The sequence below is a fragment of the Arvicanthis niloticus genome, chromosome 6 (genome assembly GCF_011762505.2).
Source record: "Arvicanthis niloticus isolate mArvNil1 chromosome 6, mArvNil1.pat.X, whole genome shotgun sequence".
NCBI lineage: Eukaryota > Metazoa > Chordata > Mammalia > Rodentia > Muridae > Arvicanthis > Arvicanthis niloticus.
In genome coordinates, this window is record NC_047663.1 from 45213009 (window position 1) to 45233499 (window position 20491).

The following is a 20491-nucleotide window of genomic DNA, read 5'->3' on the forward strand; positions in this document are numbered from 1 at the left end:
CTCCCGAAGCCACGACCATAAAGGAAGCCATGTCAGGGCTGATGTTCTCCTAGGTCAGCAGAGAACTTGATGTTGTCAATAGCCAGCCTCTTCCTGTCAGAAGGGATCTAAGACTTCCTTTCATGGGCCAGCAAGTTTTGGTGGTGTATGCTGTTGAGAAACCTAGTACAGGCAGCTATTCTTAGAGAAAATATCAACTCCTCTGTGCTTAGGTAGTTTGGATGCCCTGAATCGCTGCTCTTCACACTCCATTTTCCAGATTATAGGTGGGACTGTCTGTCAGGTGACAGGTTATCCAGGTCAACCTAGCAGAGAAGCTTCTAGTGTCCACCTCATCCTTGGCACTTGGTACTCTGAACACTTTTTTTTAAACCCTTAGAACTCAGTGGGTCTGCTCACATCTCTTTCCTAGACAGAAGCAGGGAAGGAATTCTGACAGCAGTGACCCCAAAATGGCTCATCTTCTAAGAGGCGCTGCCTCAAGGATTATAAAACTACAAGGTTACGCTTACAAGATCTCTTCCAGCCCCCGTGTTCTCGATGGAGAAAAGGCACAGAAGATAACTCTAATTCCTGACAGGGTACCTTACTTTTTATTATTCCAAACAATACTACAATGAGAAGCCATGTATAGTACAGAAACATGGACCACACAAATAAATGTTTTCTTAAAAAAAAAAAAAAAAAAGGGCTGGTGAGATGGCTCAGTGGTTAAGAGCACTGACTGCTCTTCCGGAGGTCATGAGTTCAAATCCCAGCAACCACATGGTGGCTCACAACCATCTGTAATGAGATCTGATGCCCTCTTATGGGGTGTCTGAAGACAGCAACAGTGTACTTACATATAATAAATAAATAGTTTAAAAAAAAAAAAGTATCCAGATGTGGGACTGGAGAAATGGCTCAGCTGGTAAGAGCTCTTGCTGTTCTTCCAAAGGGCCTGCATTGGTTCCCAGCATCCACAAGATGGGTCACAGTTGCCTGTAACTCCCATCCCAGGGGATCTGATGTCCTCTTCTGTGGGCATCAGGTACACACACGGTACACATACACACCATGCAAGCAGATACTTACATACATGAAATAAAATCTACACTGTTAATTCCATCTCCCAGCAGGCAGAGAGGCAGGCCAGCTTGGTCTACATAGTGAGACTTTGGGGGCAGGAGGGGTAGGGGAGAAGGAAAAATCTAGATACGGAGTCATTAAGTTAAGAAACACATGTATTTTAATATCAATAGGCACAGTCAAACTGTCCTATGAAAAATGGTTAACACAGCTTATATCTTCACTGTACCTTTTTCTTATGGCTCTGAGGATTCACCCCAGGGCTCTGGGCATGGTAGGTAAGTTCTCTACTATTGAGCTATGTTTCTACTCCTAACCATACCTTCTCATCGTCACCATCATTTGTTACTGTTGGTAGTTGCTCCAGTCTAATGTGTCCTGATTACAGATAAGGCTCGGCATCTTCTCTTACATTCTTGGCTGTTTCTTCTTTGTCATATTCTTTGACTACTTTTTGGATTTAATGTGAATATACCTCATGCCTCAAGTTCAAGGAGCACCATCATAATCATTTGACTCAATAAACCTTATCTTTTTATTTCTAGTTTCCAAGAGTGATTTTTTTCCTACAATTTTAAAGTCGAAATACATTTTGACTTTTCACAAATGCTTTGCTCAAACATGTTGGGATGTTCATATGATTTTTTGTCCTTAATCTGTTAATGCAGTAGATTGTACAGACTCTCAAATGTGGAGTGAGGCTTAGATTCCTGAAATGAGGAGCTGGAGAAATGGCTCAGCAGTTAAGAACTCTGCTCTGCTCTGTTCAGTTCCCAGCACCCATGCCAAGTAGCATAAAATCAACTCCAGATGATCTGACATCTCTGGCCTCTGTGGGCACCTAAACTCACTGCACATACCCACACGCAGACACACACCTACACACAATTAAAAATAATAAAAATAAATCTTAAAAAAAAAAAAAAAGACCTGGCAGCCAAATGCGGTGTCATAGTCGTTTGTGCCCAGACTCAGGGTTGATTTGCTGAGTTAAGTGCTTGCTTTGCAAGCACAAGACCTGAATTGGGGTCTTCTGTATCTGTGTAAAAGCCAGAAATGGCAGTACGAGCCTATAACCAAAGCAGAAAAAAGTTCAAATGAAGATCTCAGTTTTGTGGTTGGAGGCTTGACTTAGAGACTCTCAGTAATCCTCCCACGTGCTGGAAGACCTGTTTCAAACTCAACATGTCGGGGCTAGAGAGATAGCTCAGTGGTTATGAATGCTTGGTGCTCTTTCAGAAGATCTAGAGCAACCCATCACAGGCAGCTCACAAATGCATGTAACTCCAGTTCCAGACGATCTGGTACTGTTCCTAGCTTCTGGGAGCTCCTGCACAGATGTGCACTCTCTCTCACTCTGGTTCTTTTGCTCTCTCTCACAACCCTCCTGTCACTTAAATAAAGATATTTTAAAGTGCATTAATAGAGCTGGAGTGGTGGTTAAAATACTGGTTGTGTTGGGCAGTGGTGACATACTCCTTTAATCCCAGAATGGCAGAGGTGGGTGAATCTCTGAGTTCAAGGTCAGCCTGGTCTATAGAGTTTCAGGACTGCCAAAGCTACACAGAGAAAACCAAAAACCAACCAACCAACCAACCAACCAACCAACCATTGGTTGTTCTTCCAAAGGACATGGATTCAGTTCCCAACACCTACATATCTACATGGTGCCTCACGACCATCTTTAACTGCAGTTCTAGGGAATGTGATACCGTCTCTGATTTTCTTGTCTACCACACACATACACATATGCACAGACATAGATGCAAATTCAGCACCCATATACATAAAATAATTTAAATGGTTTTTGTTTTTTTAAGACAGAATTTCTCTGTGTAGCTCTGGCTATCCTGGAACTCACTCTGTAGACCAGGCTGGCCCTGAACTCAACTCTGCCTGCCTCTGCCTCCCAAGCACTGGGATCAAAGGCATGCACCACCACTGCCCGGTTGTTTAAAAAAAAAAAAAAGTTTTAAGTCAACATTTGACTGCTGTAGCAAAAGCCCTTTACTAAACACCTGAGTTATTCATTTTCAGAATAAAAAATTCAAAAATATATACTGAAATACTTGGAATAAAACATGTCAGTTCTCAATTCCTATCACTCCCACCCCAGGGAACTTGAGTAAATGTGTGTTGTACATTGTTTATTCTGTCTTTTATTCTGTCCTTTTATGGCATACCTACAAGGATTTGGATCTAATTTGTGCACTGTTTGATTTATACAAAACCATAAGGGACAATTACTATTATTGTTAGTTTTGTTTTTGGTTTTTTTTTTTTTTTTTTTTTTTTTTTTTTTTTTTTTTTGAGACAAGGTCTTATTACAGAGTCCAGGCTAACCTGAACTCCCTGTGTAGCATGGGCTAGGCCTTAAACTTCTAATCCTTCTGCCTCAGCTTCCAGAATGCTGGGTTAACAGGTATGCACTACCACCCTGGTGAAAGGTTCATATTAGAAACCTGCTTTATAAAAAAGAGAAAACTGAGCCCTGAGGTAACATACTGATGGGCCATCTTCTCATTTTGAAGAGCTGGTTCCTTTTTGAGAAATAGTCTACAGCTCTTGCAAACATATGAGAGAGAAGAATTTTTTTGTGTGGCTGCATGTGTTTTATCCACTTCCCAATAGCTCAGAGGTGCCTAAGTAGAGTAGGCTGGCCAGCCCTCTGCCAGCTCTGGGGTTACAGACTCATCACCATGCCCAAGGGCTTTATGTTTGTTTGTTTTTAACATAGATTATGAGGATGGAACGCAGGTCCTTCCTCTTGCAAGGAAAGCGCTAACAACTGCTATCACCCCCACCCTAGGAATATAGTGCTTAAAAACTAAGACTGATCTGAGGCAGAGAGACACTGGGCAGAGCTGAGTCTTTCAACCCTCTCCACTCTTTTTTCAGAGACCTGAGCTGGACATGACCTGCCTGATTTGAATTTCCAGCCAATCTTGTTTGGATTTTACCTTTCTCTTTTGCTGGACCATTTTAAGCTCCATGCAAAGAAGGAACCACCCCCCCACCCCCACCCCTTAACTTTCTCCAGGGAAGATTATACAAGATGGTTTATTCCAAGATGCCTCTAGGGAAATCGAAAATTCAGATAACATTGGAGTGAGCTGTAGGAGAGGATGTGGGCTGGCCCTGCCCCTGCCCCTGGGCAGCTAGACTGGGGCTGTGCCTTCTCTTGTCTCTGCTCAGCAATTTAGCAGCTGATCTTGCACTGGAGGCTAGATAATGAAACCCTATTTATTTTAAAGCCAAAACAAAGGGTTAAGTCTGTTGTCATCTCCCACTTTGGTCAGCACCTCCTGGAATACCCCTTGCCTGCTGGCCATCACCATGGGAGGGGTCATGCAGCAATGGGACTTCTCATTTGATGCTAGACTAGTCTTGCGTGCAAAAGAAGGTAATTCTGCATGCCCTCAATCACTCACTATGGGTGCAGGATTTTATGTTTAAAGGCCACAGAGCCTTCATATGATCAGGACCTCCTTGCCTCCCTACTTTGCTAAGGAATCATTTGCTGGCCCTGCTGGGGTTGGAAGTGATAGCCAAGGAGTTCCCCTTGACCCAGTGACCCGACATTGACCAGGACAAGTTGGGAAACTAGGTGTGGCTTGGTAAGTTCAGCTTCAAACCAGCAGTCTAGTTTCCAGACTCTATAATCTGGCTGGTTATTAATTGTGACTGTGGATTGTCTTTCCTTCCCTAGCAGGATCAGCCAATTTCATGAAACATTTACTAAGAGACAATACATGAAAACATGAAAAGGGTGTTTTGTACACTGGGGAACACACAAGAGCTGGGGCCCCTTGAGAATCAGACTTGTTCACAGAAGTGAGGCAGAGGCGAGGCGTGTTTGTATTTGAAGTCTGTTCACTGAGAATAAACTGGATAGTCATTCAGTTTACAACCAAGAATGAGTGGTCACACTGAAGTCTGATGTGAGTACTAGGAAGAGAGATTTTCTTTTGGTGTGTAGTGCTGGAGATTGAACCTAGAGCTTGTACATGCTAGGCAAGCACCTTACCACTAGGCAACATCTCTACCAGCCTCACCCTAGGGCCCCTCCATGCCATTTTTAATTGTTAAGCAGAGTTTGGGTAAATTGTCTAGTTGGTGTTGAATTTGCTGTATAGTTTCCCAGGCTGGCCTGAAGCCCTAGGTCCTTCACTCCTTCATCCTCAGTCTCCAAGCAGCCAGGATTACAGATATGTGTCACTATTCCAGAGATGGCCATTGAATGTAAACTGTGGGGCCCAAGAATAGCTGAATCTGCTAGTAGACACATTCTTCTGGGAGGGAGGTATGGGGGTGCATGCCATTAATCCCACTCCAGAGGCAGAGGCAGAGAGGCAGAGAGGCAGAGAGGCAGAGAGGCTGAGAGGCAGAGAGGTAGAGAGGCAGAGAGGCAGAGGCAAATGGATCTCTGAGTTCGAGGCCAGCCTGATTTATAGAGCAAGTTTCAGGACAGCTAGGAAAACCCTGTCTCAAAACAAAACCCAACCCAACTCAACCCAATCCCAACCCCAACACCAACCCCAACCAAACCAAACTAAACTAAACCAAAAGAAAAAAGCATTCTTCTGTTTGAAATATGTCCTTACTACAATTCAAGCCTATTCCAAGTTAATTACATGTGGGCATGTGTGTATGGGGGGGGGTGTTGGGACCAATCCAGGACATAATAATGCATTATAAACATGTGATATACTGTTGAACGAACTCTACCCTTGACTTCCTTAGCTTTAAGCTTAAAACAAAATTTTTATGTATATATTTTATTTTCTGTGTATGGATATTCTGCCTGCACATATGTCTGTGCACAACATAAGCCTGTTCCCCAAGGAAGTCAGAAAGGGCTGTCAACCCCCACTGGGAATAGAGTTCCTGATGGTTGTGAGCCACCTTGTGAATACTGGGAATTGAGCCTGGGTCTCTGCAAGAGAAACAAGTGCTTTCTAACACCGAGGCATCTCTTCAGGCCCCCTTTTTGGTTTTGGTTTGAAGATAATACCTTGTTTTTGTTTTTTGTTTCTGAGACAAAGTCTTGATTTGCAGCCCTGGCTATCCTGGAACTCTCTCTGTAGACCAGGTTGGCCTTGAATTCACAGAGATCCACCTGCCTCTGCCTGTGTGATGAGGACCACCACCACTCAGTTAAATTTATTTTTAAAGATTACTTTGTTTTATATGTTTGAATTTTTTTCTTGCATGGTTGTATGTGCACCTTGTGTGAGCAACCACGTGGGTGCTGGACACTGAACCTTGGTTCTTTGGAAGAACAGCAGGTGTTTCTAACCCTTGAGACATCTTTATGGGTCCCTGGCATTTTGATCCTCCTGACTCAGCTTCTGGAGTGTAGGATTGCAGGCATTTAGCACCATGCCTAACTAATTTTTGTGGTTCTAGGGGTTGAACCCAGGGCATCACACATGCTCAACAAGTCCTTGTCTCTCTCAAACATGACAGCTCTGAATTTAAGGTGAAGGGATTGTATTCCTTCTAGATGGATCTTTTCCCTATTCTAGGGCAGTGGTTCCCAACCTCCCTAATGCTGCCACCCTTTAATGCAGTTCCTCATGTTGTAGTGATCCCAACCTTAAAGTTATTTTAGTTACTACTACATAACAGTAACTTTGCAACTTTTATGAATCTCAATCTAAATCTCTGCTTTCTGGAGGTCTTACGCGACCACTGTAAAAAGATCAACCCATTTGACTCCCAAATGGGTTGTGACCCACAGGTTGAGAGCCACTGTTCTAGGTTTTCTTGAATACCGAAACAATTAAGGGGATACACTTAATAAGGGCCAGCAGATAAAAGGCTCACAAGTTTGAAACTAGCCTCAACAAAACCCACCATCAACAAGGAATTGTCAACATGGTTGTAGACACCTGTAATTGGGTGTGTGTGGCATGTCCAAAGGCCAGAGGCATTGGACACCCCTGGGGTTGGAGTCACAGGCAATTATGAGCTGCCCTTTTTGGATGCTGGGAACTGAACTCAGGTCCTCTGCAAGAGCAGTATGCACTCTTTGTCTCTATGCTGGAGGATGCCTATGCTGGTGTCTTTTATCAGTTACCTCATCTGTCCCCTTACCCATCTCAGTGAGCTAGTTCATTGCTATGTGTGTGTGTGTGTGTGTGTGTGTGCGTTCGTGCATGTGAGTGCAGACGCTTGAGGAGACCAGAAGGGGCCAGATCCCCTGGAGCTGGAGTTTCATGTGGTTGTGAGCTATTCAAAACAGGTTCTGGGAAGTTGGGTCCTGTGATGGTTTGGATGAGAATGGCCCTCAGTGGCTCATGTATTTGAATGCTTAGTCCAGTTAGTAGAACTGTTTGGAAAGGTGTGGTCATGTTGGAGGAGGTGTGTTATTGGGGATGGATGCTCCAGTTAGCCCTTCTTCTGCCATGTGTTTGTGGATCACTATATAAGCTCTCAGCAACTACTCTACTGCCATGCCATGCCTGCCCGCCTCCCTCCCTGCCTGCTTCCTTGCCTGCCTGCCTGCCTGCCGCCATGCTCTCCACGAGGATAGTCATGGACTCAACCTCTGAAACTGTAAGCTCCAATGACCTCTTTTTTGTAAGTTGCCTTGGTCATGGTGTCTTGTCACATCAACAAAACACTAAGACAGTTCCTCTGCAAGAACAATATGTGCTTTCTTAACCATTGAGCAATCTTTCCAGTCTTCCCCTGACACTTTTGAAGGGGGATCTTGGTTAGGGTTAATATTGCTGAAACACCATGACCAAAAGCAACGAGGGGAGGAAAGGATTTTTTTTTGCTTATGTATCCTGAGTCACAGTTCATTGAGGGAAGCCAAGGCAAGAATGCAAACTGAGTAGGAACCTGGAATCAGGAGCTGATGCAGAGGCCATTGAGGGGTGTTACTTACTGGCTTACTCCTAATAGCTTGCTCACTCTGCTTATAGGACCCAGGCCACTATCCCAGGGTGTCCTCAACCATAATGGACTGGACCCTCTTATCAATCACTAAGAAAATGTCCTACAGGCTTGCCCACAGCCTGATCTGGAAGCATTTTCTCAAATGAGGTTTCCTCCTCTTAGGTGACTTTAGCTTGTGTCAAGTTGACATAAAACTAACCAGGTCAGGACATGAGACGAAAAAGTACTATTCTCATTTTTAAAAATCATTTTATTTATTATTGTGTGTGAGCATGTGTGAATGTGCGTGTGCACACGCACTATGGTGTGCATGTGGAAGTCAAAGAATAACTTCGTGGAGTCTTGTCCTTCCACCTTTATGTGGCTCTGAGGATTAAACGTTGGTTATCAGGCCTTAGTGGCAAGCACTTTTGCCTGCTGAGCCATCTCTCCAGTCCTGTTATCCTCATCTGTCAGCAAATGAAATCAAAGTTCAGTTGATTTTCCCTAAAGACAGCAGGTCTTAAGTCTTGATACACTGTTTCTAGGACCCACATCTGAGCTACACTGTTTAAACTCTGCTGCAGCAACAACAGCAGCTCAGACGCTAGCTTGGTAAAGCTATTATAAACAGCCGTAAGAGATGCCCTGCTGCACCTGCTTTTAAGATTAAAGAAACTGACAGTTTTTACCTTGGCATAAGGATTGTAAATTCCTGACTTGGGAGTGAGGATGGGAAAAGCAACATTTTAACAAGATTGCCTGATGTCTGGCACAAGCTGGGCTGTGGCATTCCCAGGAGAAGCTTTATCAGTAGCCACACTAACAATATTGTGTCCTCCTGGCAAGTATGTCCTGTGCCTCATTGTCATAGGTGAATTGACTTGGACACTGCCTCTTTCACTGCTGTAGAACTTGGGTAGCTGTGCTGGCAGATATTATTGATTTTATTGTGATTGTGTGGAGGCTTATGAAGTCAGAAATGCTGAGCTAATTGAGGTAGGATATACCTGTTTGAGTGGAGTGACACACACTTTTAAAACCAGCATTTGGTTTTAAAATTGGCAAAGGCAGGGAGATCTCTGTGTGTTTGAGGCCAGCCTGATTTATATAGTGAGTTCTGGGACAACCAGAGCAGCTTAGTGAGACCCTGACTTTAAAATTAATTGATTAATTAGTTAATTAATACAATATTTTAATTTTAAAAGACCCTGTTTTTAAAAAAATAAATGATATGATATGATATAGTACATGCCTGAAGTTCTAGAACTAGGGAGGCCAAAGCAGGTGTGTTTGAGGCCAGCCTGGGCTATGTGAGGCCCTGTCTTTAAAAAGTAAAATAAGATGAAATTCGAAATGCTTATGAAGTTTGCAGCCACTTGGAATGAGTAACTAGAAGCTCAAGGTTCTCTCTCCCAGAGTTTCCCAATGGCTGTGCCCAGAATATGTTGGAAATGTGAAGACATAAAGTTGACCACTAAGAGCTTAGTCAACCTGAGGGTGTTGTGCATGTGATGTCACTTCCTGTGTGTACCACAGAGTGATAGTCTGGAAGGCATCTCTGCCTTCTGTTCCCCCTCGGGTTAAGACTGAGGTTTGTGTGGTGGACCAAGCCTTTTTCATAGCAATGCTTCCTGCACCCCTCCCTCACTCTGTTTCCACTGCTGAAAAGCTAATGCCACTGATATGGCCCTTGATAGTGTTGACAAGTGGATAACAGAAGACTTTCCCCCAATTAAGTGCTAAAACTGAACTAGCCCAAAGGAAGGAATAGCTAAGGCTCCATCAGGAATAGTTCTCGGCTTCTTATCAGGGAACACTACAACTCTGATCTTATCCTTTGTGACCCCAGACAACATGGCAAATCCAGCAATACTTCTCACCCCAAAGAGACCAGACACATCTTACGCTGTGAGCAAACTTGAGTTCTTATACACGGTCTCATTTTTGTGTTTGTGGCCAAACAGGCCCTGAACGAAGCGAGGTCATTTCTCATTTAGGTAGAAATCACCTTGCTTGATGGAATGGGACAGTAGAAGAAAATGAAGGAAGACGGATCTACCAGTGATCAGGCTGAGAAACTCCAGGGCCATCTGCAGAACCACTCTGATTTCAAGTGTGCAATGACCCTGTTGTGTACTAAGTGGGGTGGTGCGTTGAGTCATAGTTTGCTTTTAGTGTCTAAAAGATTTTCCCCTCAGTGGCAGGGCTTTGTGTGTATTAGGCAAGCATTGTTACGGAGCTGTATTCCCAGCCCCCATCAAAAGGAATTTTTATTGTGACTCAATGACTTTTACAGCAGAGAAAATTAAATTACTGTATAAACATGCAGTTAAGACAATTATGGACGGGGTGTGCTGAGATGGCTCAGTGGATAGAGGCACTTGCCTGCTGGACTGATGACATGAGTTTAGTCCTTGGATCCCACGAGGTGGCGGGAGAGAACCAGCTCCTAAGAGTTGTCCTCTGACCTCCATGTGTGCATCTATACGCATACAAAAAATAATAATAGTAAGAATAAAATATGTTTTAAATAAGGGGGTTGGATGTATAGTTCAGTGGTAGAGCATTTGTCCAAAAGCATAAACCCACAGCACCACAAAAATGAAAAACAATACAAAAAAATAGCCTACACGCTTCATACTCTCTGTGGCCTCCCGGTGATACATGAAATGCGTATAAAACGAGCAAATGACAGGATGCTAATTGTGGTGTGGCTTCTGAGTCAGCAGCTTGGGTGTTCTTGGTGGCAGGACCTTGGCACATTGTATCTGTCCCTGACACCTGCAGAGTTGAGGATAGGTTTTGTTTTCCAAAACAAGGCATTTGTAACCCTGATCATTTCTAAGCTGTTTTTGCACCTTCAGTAGCCTGCTTAGAAGAATGAGGGTCTGGGCAGGGAATGAGGGTACCTTGTGCTTGGACACAGATACCTTTGCCTGTAGAATCAGGTGAGTCATATGGAAAGTCAGTTTGTTTGTGTCTTGGGGTCATAATACTCTTTGGCAATAGAAAAATCTCTTCCTTTTTTGGCCCTGAAGTTACACTGGAAATCCTCAGCAGCTCAGCTGTGGCCTGATGTGCCCATGGGTACTGGTGTTGGGGTTAGTGGTCTCTGCAGAAGTCAAGGTTCCTGTCAGGCCTGGGAGGAAGTGTGGCCTATGTACGTGTGCAGCTGTGTGTGTGGCTCAGAGAATGAACATCTCTGTGGCAGCTTCCTCTTCTTGGCTTAACTGTGGTGGGAGACAAAGAGGTTCTCTTATTAAAACAACCCTGAAACCCTAATGAAAAACAGCTTCACTCTCCTAAAGGGCCCCTTGAAGAACTAACCCAAGCATTGAGGCTCTAGTCAGCCAGATGCAACAGCAGCACGTGTCCCTGCCTCCTCGGCCTGCAGAATGCTTTGATCTCAGGGTCTTAGGGTACATTTGCTACAACAGTTAGAAGTTGAGGGGAAGAGAAGGCTTGGAGCCCAGGTCCAACTGAGTATGTAAAGGAAAGGAGCCTAGGAACTGCCTTCTGAACTCTGTCCTTGCCTGTGCGGATCCCCAGGGGAGCCAAAGCTAAGAATGCTGGCTATGGGAAGGCACTACTCACAGTTTTGAACTAGAATGGGATCCAGGAAAGGAGACTTCCCAGCATCCTCCCTCCCTCTGCTGGTGGCCTGTGGCTACTATCATGTGATAAGCATGTGGCTTTGTAGGAGAGAAGCTTGCACAATCACACAGAAATAGGAAGCTGGGAGATAATCAAGTGTGGCACATAAAGAATTGGGCAATGAGTTGTCTAGAAGACTTTTGAGAAGGGAGCCAGGTTTTCTCTGAGTTATGTCTGTGTCTGAGGAGTCCTGAGAGCATGAACTATCTGAGTGGTCAAGAGGTCAGTGTTGTGCTGTCCTCTGCCTGTCAGATAAAAGTTGGGCATTTGCTGGCCTGCTCTGGCAGAGGCAGGCAGGGGCAGATTTGAGAGCCACCAGGCTGTTGTTTTGTCACCCCAGAGCAGATCTGGCAGGGCCTGGGTCCTGATTGCTCTGAATTAGCTCTGGGCCCAGGAAAGGCTGCTGCTTTCGGGAAGCACCCCCTAAAGCAGGTAGCTCCTGAGCACTGCACAGGGCTCCTGCCCAGATGGCTCTGCAAGGGAACTGAAATGCCTCAGCCTTCGTGTTTCCAGTTCCTGTGTGGCAGGTTCTCAGATGCACAGCTGTACCTCCTTAGGAAAGTGAGTCGCAGCCGGGTGGTGGTGGCGCACGCCTTTAATCCCAGCACTTGGGAGGCAGAGGCAGGCGGATTTCTGAGTTCGAGACCAGCCTGGTCTACAGAGTGAGTTCCAGGACAGCCAGGGCTACACAGGGAAACCCTGTCTCGAAAAACCAAAACAAACAAACAAACAAACAAACAAACAAAAAAACAAACAAAAAAAAAAAACAAAAAAAGGAAGAAAAGAAAGAAAGAAAGAAAGTGAATCACATGGTGTTATCCTCTCCCAGAATGTCATGCAGCGCTATTGAGAGCACTGAGCAGAGAGTGTTCCAGAAAGTTCAAACTTTGGGCAACAGAGGTGTGGATATTGGGAAGGGGCTGGCTGAGACAAGATATGGAGCTATTAGCTCAGTTTCTTCCTGTGTTCCCCTGAGATGCTTTTCCTCAAAATGTTCATTGTGGGACCGGTGAGATGGCTCAGCCATCTCAAGTTGTTTGCTGTGCAAGACTGATGACTGAATCCAGCCTTCAGAACCTACAGTGGAAGGAGAGAACTGACACCCAAAAGTCGTCCTCTGATCCCTGGAATGTATAATGGCACCTGTCTACCCACCCACACATCACACCTACACAGATACAGGCCCACTATTAAAAAAAAATTAAAACATCTCTTACATGGACTGATGGTGTGGCTCATTGGCAGAACATGTACTTAGTGACTCTAGATTCCATCTCCAGTAACAAAAATGAAACATTTTTTTTTTTTTACTTTATAATTCTTAGTTGAGCCTATGTCAGGTTAGGGCTGCCTGTGTGAGAGAGATGCCTAGAGTCTAGTTAGCTCCAAAATCATTAAGTGCCCTTACCACCAGGGACCCTCCAGGCACAGGCTTTATATCAGAAGTGTTAGACCTCATTTTAAGGAGAAAGCATGGCAGTCTGTCTTTGTTCCTTTCTGGCACTGCCAGTTCTCTTGTCACGCAGCTGAAGAACTCTGCTGGTGCTGGCCATGGAGGCACATCCTGTAATCCTAGACACTGTTTAGGACATTAATCTTGGTGACACTGGGAACATATTAAACCAAAGAGCTTTTCAGTAACTGAAGCTGAGGCAGGAGGATTGCAGATTTGAAGCCAGCTTGGGAGAAGTGCCACTGTAGTCATGAACACACAGCAGTGGTAGATATCTGCCCTGCCGTCATGGATAGAGGAGGTGCCCAGGAAGCCTCATCTCATTCCGAGGCGCTCTTGTTGACGGTTTCTGCGGAGGGATGTCATTTTCTTAAATGATATAGCCACTGGGGGACAAGATGGGAAGAATTTGTGCAGAGGAAAAAGGAAAAGGAGATGACAGAGGATTGTGGGAAGTGAATATAATCACATATATGGTATGTATGCATGGAACTGTCAGAAAATCAAAGAGAAAGAAAACATACAAAATCCCTGCTGATAAATCCACGTCAGCATCCTGTACTCGTGCTGCCTGAAGTACAGTTCCTCTCCAGTGATTATCAGTGGCAGCCAGACCACAGTGTGAGCTTCGCTCTACCCTTTGCTGGACCTGTGACCCAGAACCTCTCTTTTAAAGTGGGGGAGATGAATCTGTCTTCCACAACGGGTGTCAACTAGAAAGCTGAAAACAATGTGTTTAACATAGTCACGGTGTCTAGGATGTAAATCTTGGTGACACTGGAGACACCTTAACTAAAGGGCTTTTCAGTAACTGAATAGAGGAAATTGCTCCTAAGGTCAGGTGTGCTTTGAAGGGGAGAGGTCAGGCCTCTCCTAAGAAGAGCTGCAAATTCTGTTGGGTTTGTTGTAGTTACTTCTCTATGGATGTGACAAAACACCACGACTGAGGCAATGTATAGAAGAAACAGTTTGTCGGGACTTACAGTCTCAGAGGATGAGTACATGACGATCATGGCAGGGAGCATGGGGCTGGAGCAACAGTTGAGAGGCAATAACCATGAGACAGGGGGAGCTAAATGAGATTGGTGTAGGATTTTGGAACCTTGAAGCCCACCTCCAGTGACACACCTCCTGCAACAAAACCACACCTCCAATACTTCCCAAACAATTTCACCAACAGGGACCACGTATTCAAACGGGAGCTTATGGGGGTCCCATAAGCTTATTCTCATTCAAACCACAAGTCCCTGAGTTCCTGTTAAGGCAGCACCCTCGAGTAGCACATCTTCCTTCAGGCACCCATTGTAGCGCTCACATCCTTTTTTTTTTTTTTTTTTTTTTTAAAGATTTATTTATTTTATGTGTATGAGTACACTATTGCTTCCTTCAGACACACCAGAAGAGGGTATTACAGATGGTTGTGAGCCACCATGTGGTAGCTGGGAATTGAACTCAGGACTTCTGGAAGAGCAGTCAGTGCTGTTAACCACTGAGCCATCTCTCCAGCCCCTCTTCCCCATCCTTTATCTTTCTCTTCTTCCTCCTTGTCTGTCTACGTCTCAGGCTTTCCTCCAACTTTCTGTGTAACAGAGGATTAACTTGAATTTTTGATCTTCCTGCCTTTACCCACCAAGTGCTGGGATTACAGATGTATACCACCACACTTGACTTTATATGGTGCTGAGCTCAAACCCAGGGTTTTCTGTATGCTTAGCTTGTACTTCACCAAGTGAGCTATACCCACAGCCTTCCTCCCTTCTTTTTTTTTTTTTTTTTCTTTTCTTTTTAAAAAAGGCAATGTCTCACTGTGTTGCCCAAACTGGTTTAACTCTGAGCACAAGTGATTCCTGCCTCAGTCTCCCAGGTAAACATAAACTGTTTACCACATCACTGGCACAATAAACATACATATTTGTGGTTGTCACATTATTATTACACTCTTCTCATTGCCCTTCCATTACTGTAATAAAGTTGTTGAGGCAGCCTACTTTATAAAGAAGGGTTTTATTTGCCTCAGAACTTTGGAGGCTGGAAGTCCAAACAGCATAGGCCAGGTTCTGATGACATTATGGCAGAGCATGTGTGCATCTCTCCACGTTCTCTCTCTCCCTCTCTTTAAAAGATTCGTTTATTCTATATATATGAGTACACTGTAGCTGTCTTCAGACACACCAGAAGAGGGCATCAGTTCTCATGACAGATGGTTGTGAGCCACCATGTGGTTGCCAGGAATTGAACTCAGGACCTCTGGAAGAGCAGTCAGTGCTGTTAACCACTGAGCCATCTCTCCAGCCCCTCTCCCCCTCTCCCTCTCTTTATAAAGCCACTGGGCTTCAATCATGAAGCTCTCCCTTAATGACCTAATTATTTCCTCAAAGTTCTCTCATTTGGACTTCTTGGCAGAAGGATTGTCTACAATGTGAGGCCCTAGGTTCAATCCCCAACACTGCAAACAAACAATAAGACAAAGCAAAGTCCCCAGTTCAAAGGACCATGCAGATTTAAGTTTCTACCCTCCTTTAAAAAAGGATCTCTCTCTCTCTCTCTCTCTCTCTCTCTCTCTCTCTCTCTCTCTCTCTCTCTCTCTCTCTCTCTCTCTCTGTAAGTATCTAAGACAGCCAGAAGAGAGTGTCAGGCCCCCTGGAACTGGAGTTACAGGCTATTTGGATGTTAGACTTTCACATGCAGGTGCTGGGAACCAAACTCAGGGCTGAAGAGATGGCTCAACTGTTAAAGAGCATGTATTGCTCTTTCAGAGGACTCAAGTCTCTACCCTCCTAATACTATTAACACACGACTTTACAAATTAGACTTTTGCATGAATACAGGGAGCACAGATCATATTCAAACCATAGCACAGGATAGGAAAGATAGGACCTAAAGTGAGTTAAATACACCAGAACAGCCTTACTAGGTAGCAGGGGAAAAACTGGCAAGAACCTTGGATTAAACCCCTGGGGGAGTAGGGATGTAGCTCAGTAATACAGTGCTTACTTACCTAGCATGCATGAAATCCTAGTACCAAGCTCTGTAACACCCAGACAGACAGACAGACAGACAGACACACACACACACACACACACACACACACCCCTGGTATATGGCCCCTGATAGCCTCAGGTAATTTTCTATGGTAAAGGCTCAATCAATGAAACCTTGCAGGCCCCAACAGACCAGGTGAGTCCTGCATTCTCTGGGACTTTATGGGTTACTCAACAGTCCCTGGGGATCCAGGCACACCACATTACAGAAGGTCTCCTTCGCTCAGTTCTCCCACTATTAATCAGCCTGTCTGTGGACCCTCTTAAACTAGGTCCTTGAGTGGGCAGGAGGCCAGAATCAGGTTCCACAACTCCCATTAGATGAAAAGCAGATTTCCAGTCTGCCTGCTTAGAGGGCTTAGAGAGATGTGAGTACATTATTAAGTCAACTCTGGGGCTGGATAGATAGCTCAGCAGTTAAGAGCACTGACTGCTCTTTCAGAGGACCTGAGTTCAATTCCCAGCAATCACATGGTGGCTCACAACCATCTGTAATGGGATCCGATGCCCTCTTCTGGTGTGTCTGAAGGAAGCAATAGTGTACTCATATATGATAAGTAAATAAATAAATAAATCTTAAAAAAAAGTCAACTCTGGGAGGCTTCCAGCTCTAGCCTAGGCAAAGCAGTTCAACATCACCCCCAGCAACCTAAGTCTTCTTCCACAGATTCCCAGGCCTTCCACCCTACAGAGAGTAGAGGTTTCAGGCCAAGCAGGCTGCCTCCAGAGGCTGTGTTCTTCTACGAAAGCAACAGTTCACTTTTCTACTCCAAAACCAAATTGCCTTGCAAATTTGGGACAGGTCTAGAGAAGGACTCTGGCTTCAGCTTCAGAGATTGAAATTCCCTTAGTGGGCTGAATCTTTTCTAGGTTTCTATTTTATTTCTATGTTGGAACCTGATTGGGTGAAAAAGAGTGCAGCATAGGATGTTGGCTGCTGAGCTGGGGAGGCTGTGCATTGGGGAGTTCTTAGTTGGGGCTTTGTATGAGCAGTTAGAGAATAATTAGAGCAGCAGTTGTCCTGCCCCAAATCTGATTTTAGGTTCCCCTGGAGTCATTTCAGAGGATGTGGCCACATGTCAGCCATCCAGCCCAGACAATTTATTTCCAGTTGATGGAACGCAGATAGCTAAATATCCATACTGCTTAATTCCAGGCTCTTAGTAGCCAGGAACCATTCATTCATTTGATCCACCCTTTGAACAACATGCTAGGGCTTGCTGAAAAGAGAGCTCACTGTCTAGCAAGAGATGGCCCTGAATGGTCTTAATTTTTTAAAAAAAGCATTTATTTTATGCATATGGGAGTTTTGCCTGTGGGTATGTCTTGACACCATGTGTGTCTAGTGCCCCTGGAGGCCAGAAGAGGATGCTGGATCCTTTGGAACTGGAGTTATAGATGATAGTTAGCCACCATGTGGGTGCTGGGAGTCAAATCTGGGTCTCCTGGAAGAGCAGCCAGTGCTCTTAACCTCTGAACCATCTCTCCAGGCCCTGAATGGTCTTTAAGAGCACCAAGGAATCGGAGAAAGAGAAGCAGGTCTCCCTGGCTTGGTTGTTAGGTAAAGCCCCTTAGAAACAGTGGTATTTCAGTTTAACACCATAATGTAAGTATGCTCAGGCAGAGAGGAGGAAGCAGTGTTGGGATTTGTTTTCCTGAGATAGGATCTTAGTCAGTCAGGCTGGCCTTGTGCTTACTGTGGTCTTCCGGTTTCAGCCTCTTACAGGAAGCAATAATGGGTATGTGCCACCATGCCAGGATAGGGACAGAACATTTTCTTTAACTTTATTTAAAGATGTATTTTATTTTATGTGTATGTGTTTTGCCTGTGTACCACCTGTGTGCCTGGTGCCACAGAGATTAGAAGAAAATATCAGATCCCCTGGATCAGATATTTGTAAACCACCATGTGGGTGCTAAGAACTGAAGCCAGGTCCTCTGCAAGAGCAACAAGTGTTCTTGAGCACTAAGCCTACTCTACTGCCCTGACGACAGAACATTTTAATCAGCTGTGATGGTTTTTATATGCTCAGCTGAGGGAGTGGCAGGATTAAAAGGTGTGGCCCTATGGAGTAGGTGTGTCACTGTGGGTGTGGGCTATCAGACCCTCATCCTACCTGCCCGGAAGCGAGTATTCTGCTAGAAGCCTTCAGATGAAGATGGAGAACTCTCCTCCTGAACCATTCCTGCCTGGAAGTTGCCATGTTCCCACCTTGATGATTATGGACTGAACCTCTAAACCTATAAGCCAGCCCCAATTAAATGTTGTCCTTATAAGAGTTGCCTTGGTCATGGTGTCTGTTGACAGCAGTAAAACCCTAAGACACCAGCTATATCAACCTGTGCAAGAAGTACAGTCAGGCAGCTGCAGGAAGGAGCAGGAAGTGGTGTGCGTGTGAAGTGGTCCAAAGGGATATGCAGGACGGTGGTCACAGGGTCTGACAGGCTATGAAAATAATAGTGGGGGTTAGGTTTGTATAGCTGAGTGGAAGAACACCTGCTTAACATGCCCAAGACCCAGGGTTTGATCCCTAATGTTGCTAAAAAGAGAGATGGGGTGGGGGTGGGGGAGGAGGAGAATAATATGCCTTTCTCCAGATACTGCTGTAAGTGTGCCTTAGAAAAAGGGAAATGGCATGTGAGAGTTCTCGTACAGCATGCTGTCTGTGGCTTTGAGATGCAGGGAGACTTCCGTCAGAGCATCCGGTCTATGACATCAGCTTAATGAGCCTGGGACTGCTCAAACCAGCAGATCCTTGACAACTTCTACTGACTTGCTACCTGTCTCATTCTTTCTCACTTTCCCTACATTAGGATCTGAGCCTGGAGCAGAGGCAGGGAGATCTTTCAGAGTTAGAGGCCAAGTTGGTTTACAAAGTGAGTTCTAGGACAACCAGGACTGTTACACAGTGAAACCCTGTCTCAAAAACCAAAGAAAACAATAACCATAAAACCCTTTTTGTTACAGCAATGACGGCTACTTCTTTCAATGACAGCTACTCCTTTTCCAGTTAAGAAGCACTGTCTTGTGATGAGAGTACAAAGTTATGTTCAGCTGTGTCCCAAGCCCCTGTAGCTGGCAAGCAGGGAGGTATGGCAATCTCTTCATTGAAGATGTTGCTGGATAAGACTGGGCAGGAGTGACACACTTGGGAAGAAGAGGCAGGCAGATCTCTGTGAGTTCAAGGCTAGCCTGGTCTATAGAGTGAGTGCCAGGGCAGCCAAGGATACTCAAAGAAATCCTAGCTCAAAAAGCAAAAGCAAAACAAAACAAAAAACCCAAACAAACAAAAACAAAAAAGATTTTACTGGAGGGGCTAGAAGATGGCTTATCAGTTAAGGGCACTTGCTGTTCTTTCAGAGGACCTGGGTTCAGTTCCTAGCACCCACATGTCACTAAGTCTACAACTGCTTGTAACTCCCAGCTCTAAGGGAATATGTTTTCCAAGGGTGCACATGCACAGCTGCACAGGAACACACACACACACACACACACACACACACACACACACACACATATCCTTCCACATAGATACTTAAGCATGTACATAAGTAAAAATAAAATTTACTCTTAAAAAATGTTCCTGGAGGGTTTGTCCAACGGAAGAGTATTTTGCCCACACTATTCTTGTTCCTCCTGGCTTTCTCAGACTCTGTTCACAGTGGTTACCTGCAGCCCTACATAGAGTCTGGTGGGAAAGCTGAGATTTGAGTCCAGGTCCTTGGAGGTTGCCTATCTAGAACACCTCGTGCAGCTGAGGTGACACTGTGGCCACCAGATGGCGCCCAAGAGTTCCTGTTCTCTGCCGCAGGACCAGTAGTGATAGGAATTGACTGCAGAGAGAAGTTGCCTTAAAAGAGGTCTGATGCTTAAAGAGACACTGCCACATAGCCTCGGGCTGGACCCTTAAATCTGTAGAACAAGACTCTACCATGGCAAGCACCACTGTTCAGGGTCAGTGGCTTCTTTGTCTTTGCTTTCCTGGGTTTTGATTCCATTTCCTTGATGGCTCTAAGTCGTTGCCTGGCTCTAAGTTCCTGAGCCTGAGGGGACTGAGCCAGCCAGGAGGGTGGCGTCAGAGCTTCTGGCAGAGCAGGTTTGGAGCTGGGATGCATCTGCAGAACTCTGGCTGAAAGAGTGGCATAGCCAGCTTCGGGGCAGTGAGGACCACAGGAGGACAGAGGATCGGCCTGTGAGCTCTGACCTCTGCTGGACTTAATTCTGCTGCCTTGGAGCTAAGGAGACTGGAGCCTTTGAATTTGATGTCTGGGTTATTGGGATTTGAGAATTCTTGTGTCTTCTTCAGGTGGCATCTTTCCAAATACTGATGGGGACTCAGAGGTGAGTACATTGAGGGAGTGGGCTCTGAGGTGGAGTCTTCTT

General features: G+C 45.0%; 1 protein-coding gene across 2 annotated transcripts in view; it reads left to right on the top strand.

The window, feature by feature from the left end:
* The window catches only part of Abr (ABR activator of RhoGEF and GTPase), a 198132-nt gene that overhangs the window by 25780 nt on the left and 151861 nt on the right, over positions 1-20491 (top strand). Inside the window, exon 1 of one of the 2 annotated variants that reach the window (XM_076936284.1) lies at positions 19946-20449. The exons of the other annotated variant lie outside the window; for it this stretch is intronic. The gene's annotated coding sequence lies outside the window, so the exon portion shown is untranslated. Of the gene's footprint in view, positions 1-19945; positions 20450-20491 lie in introns of those variants that run through there. 2 annotated transcript variants of the gene reach the window in all.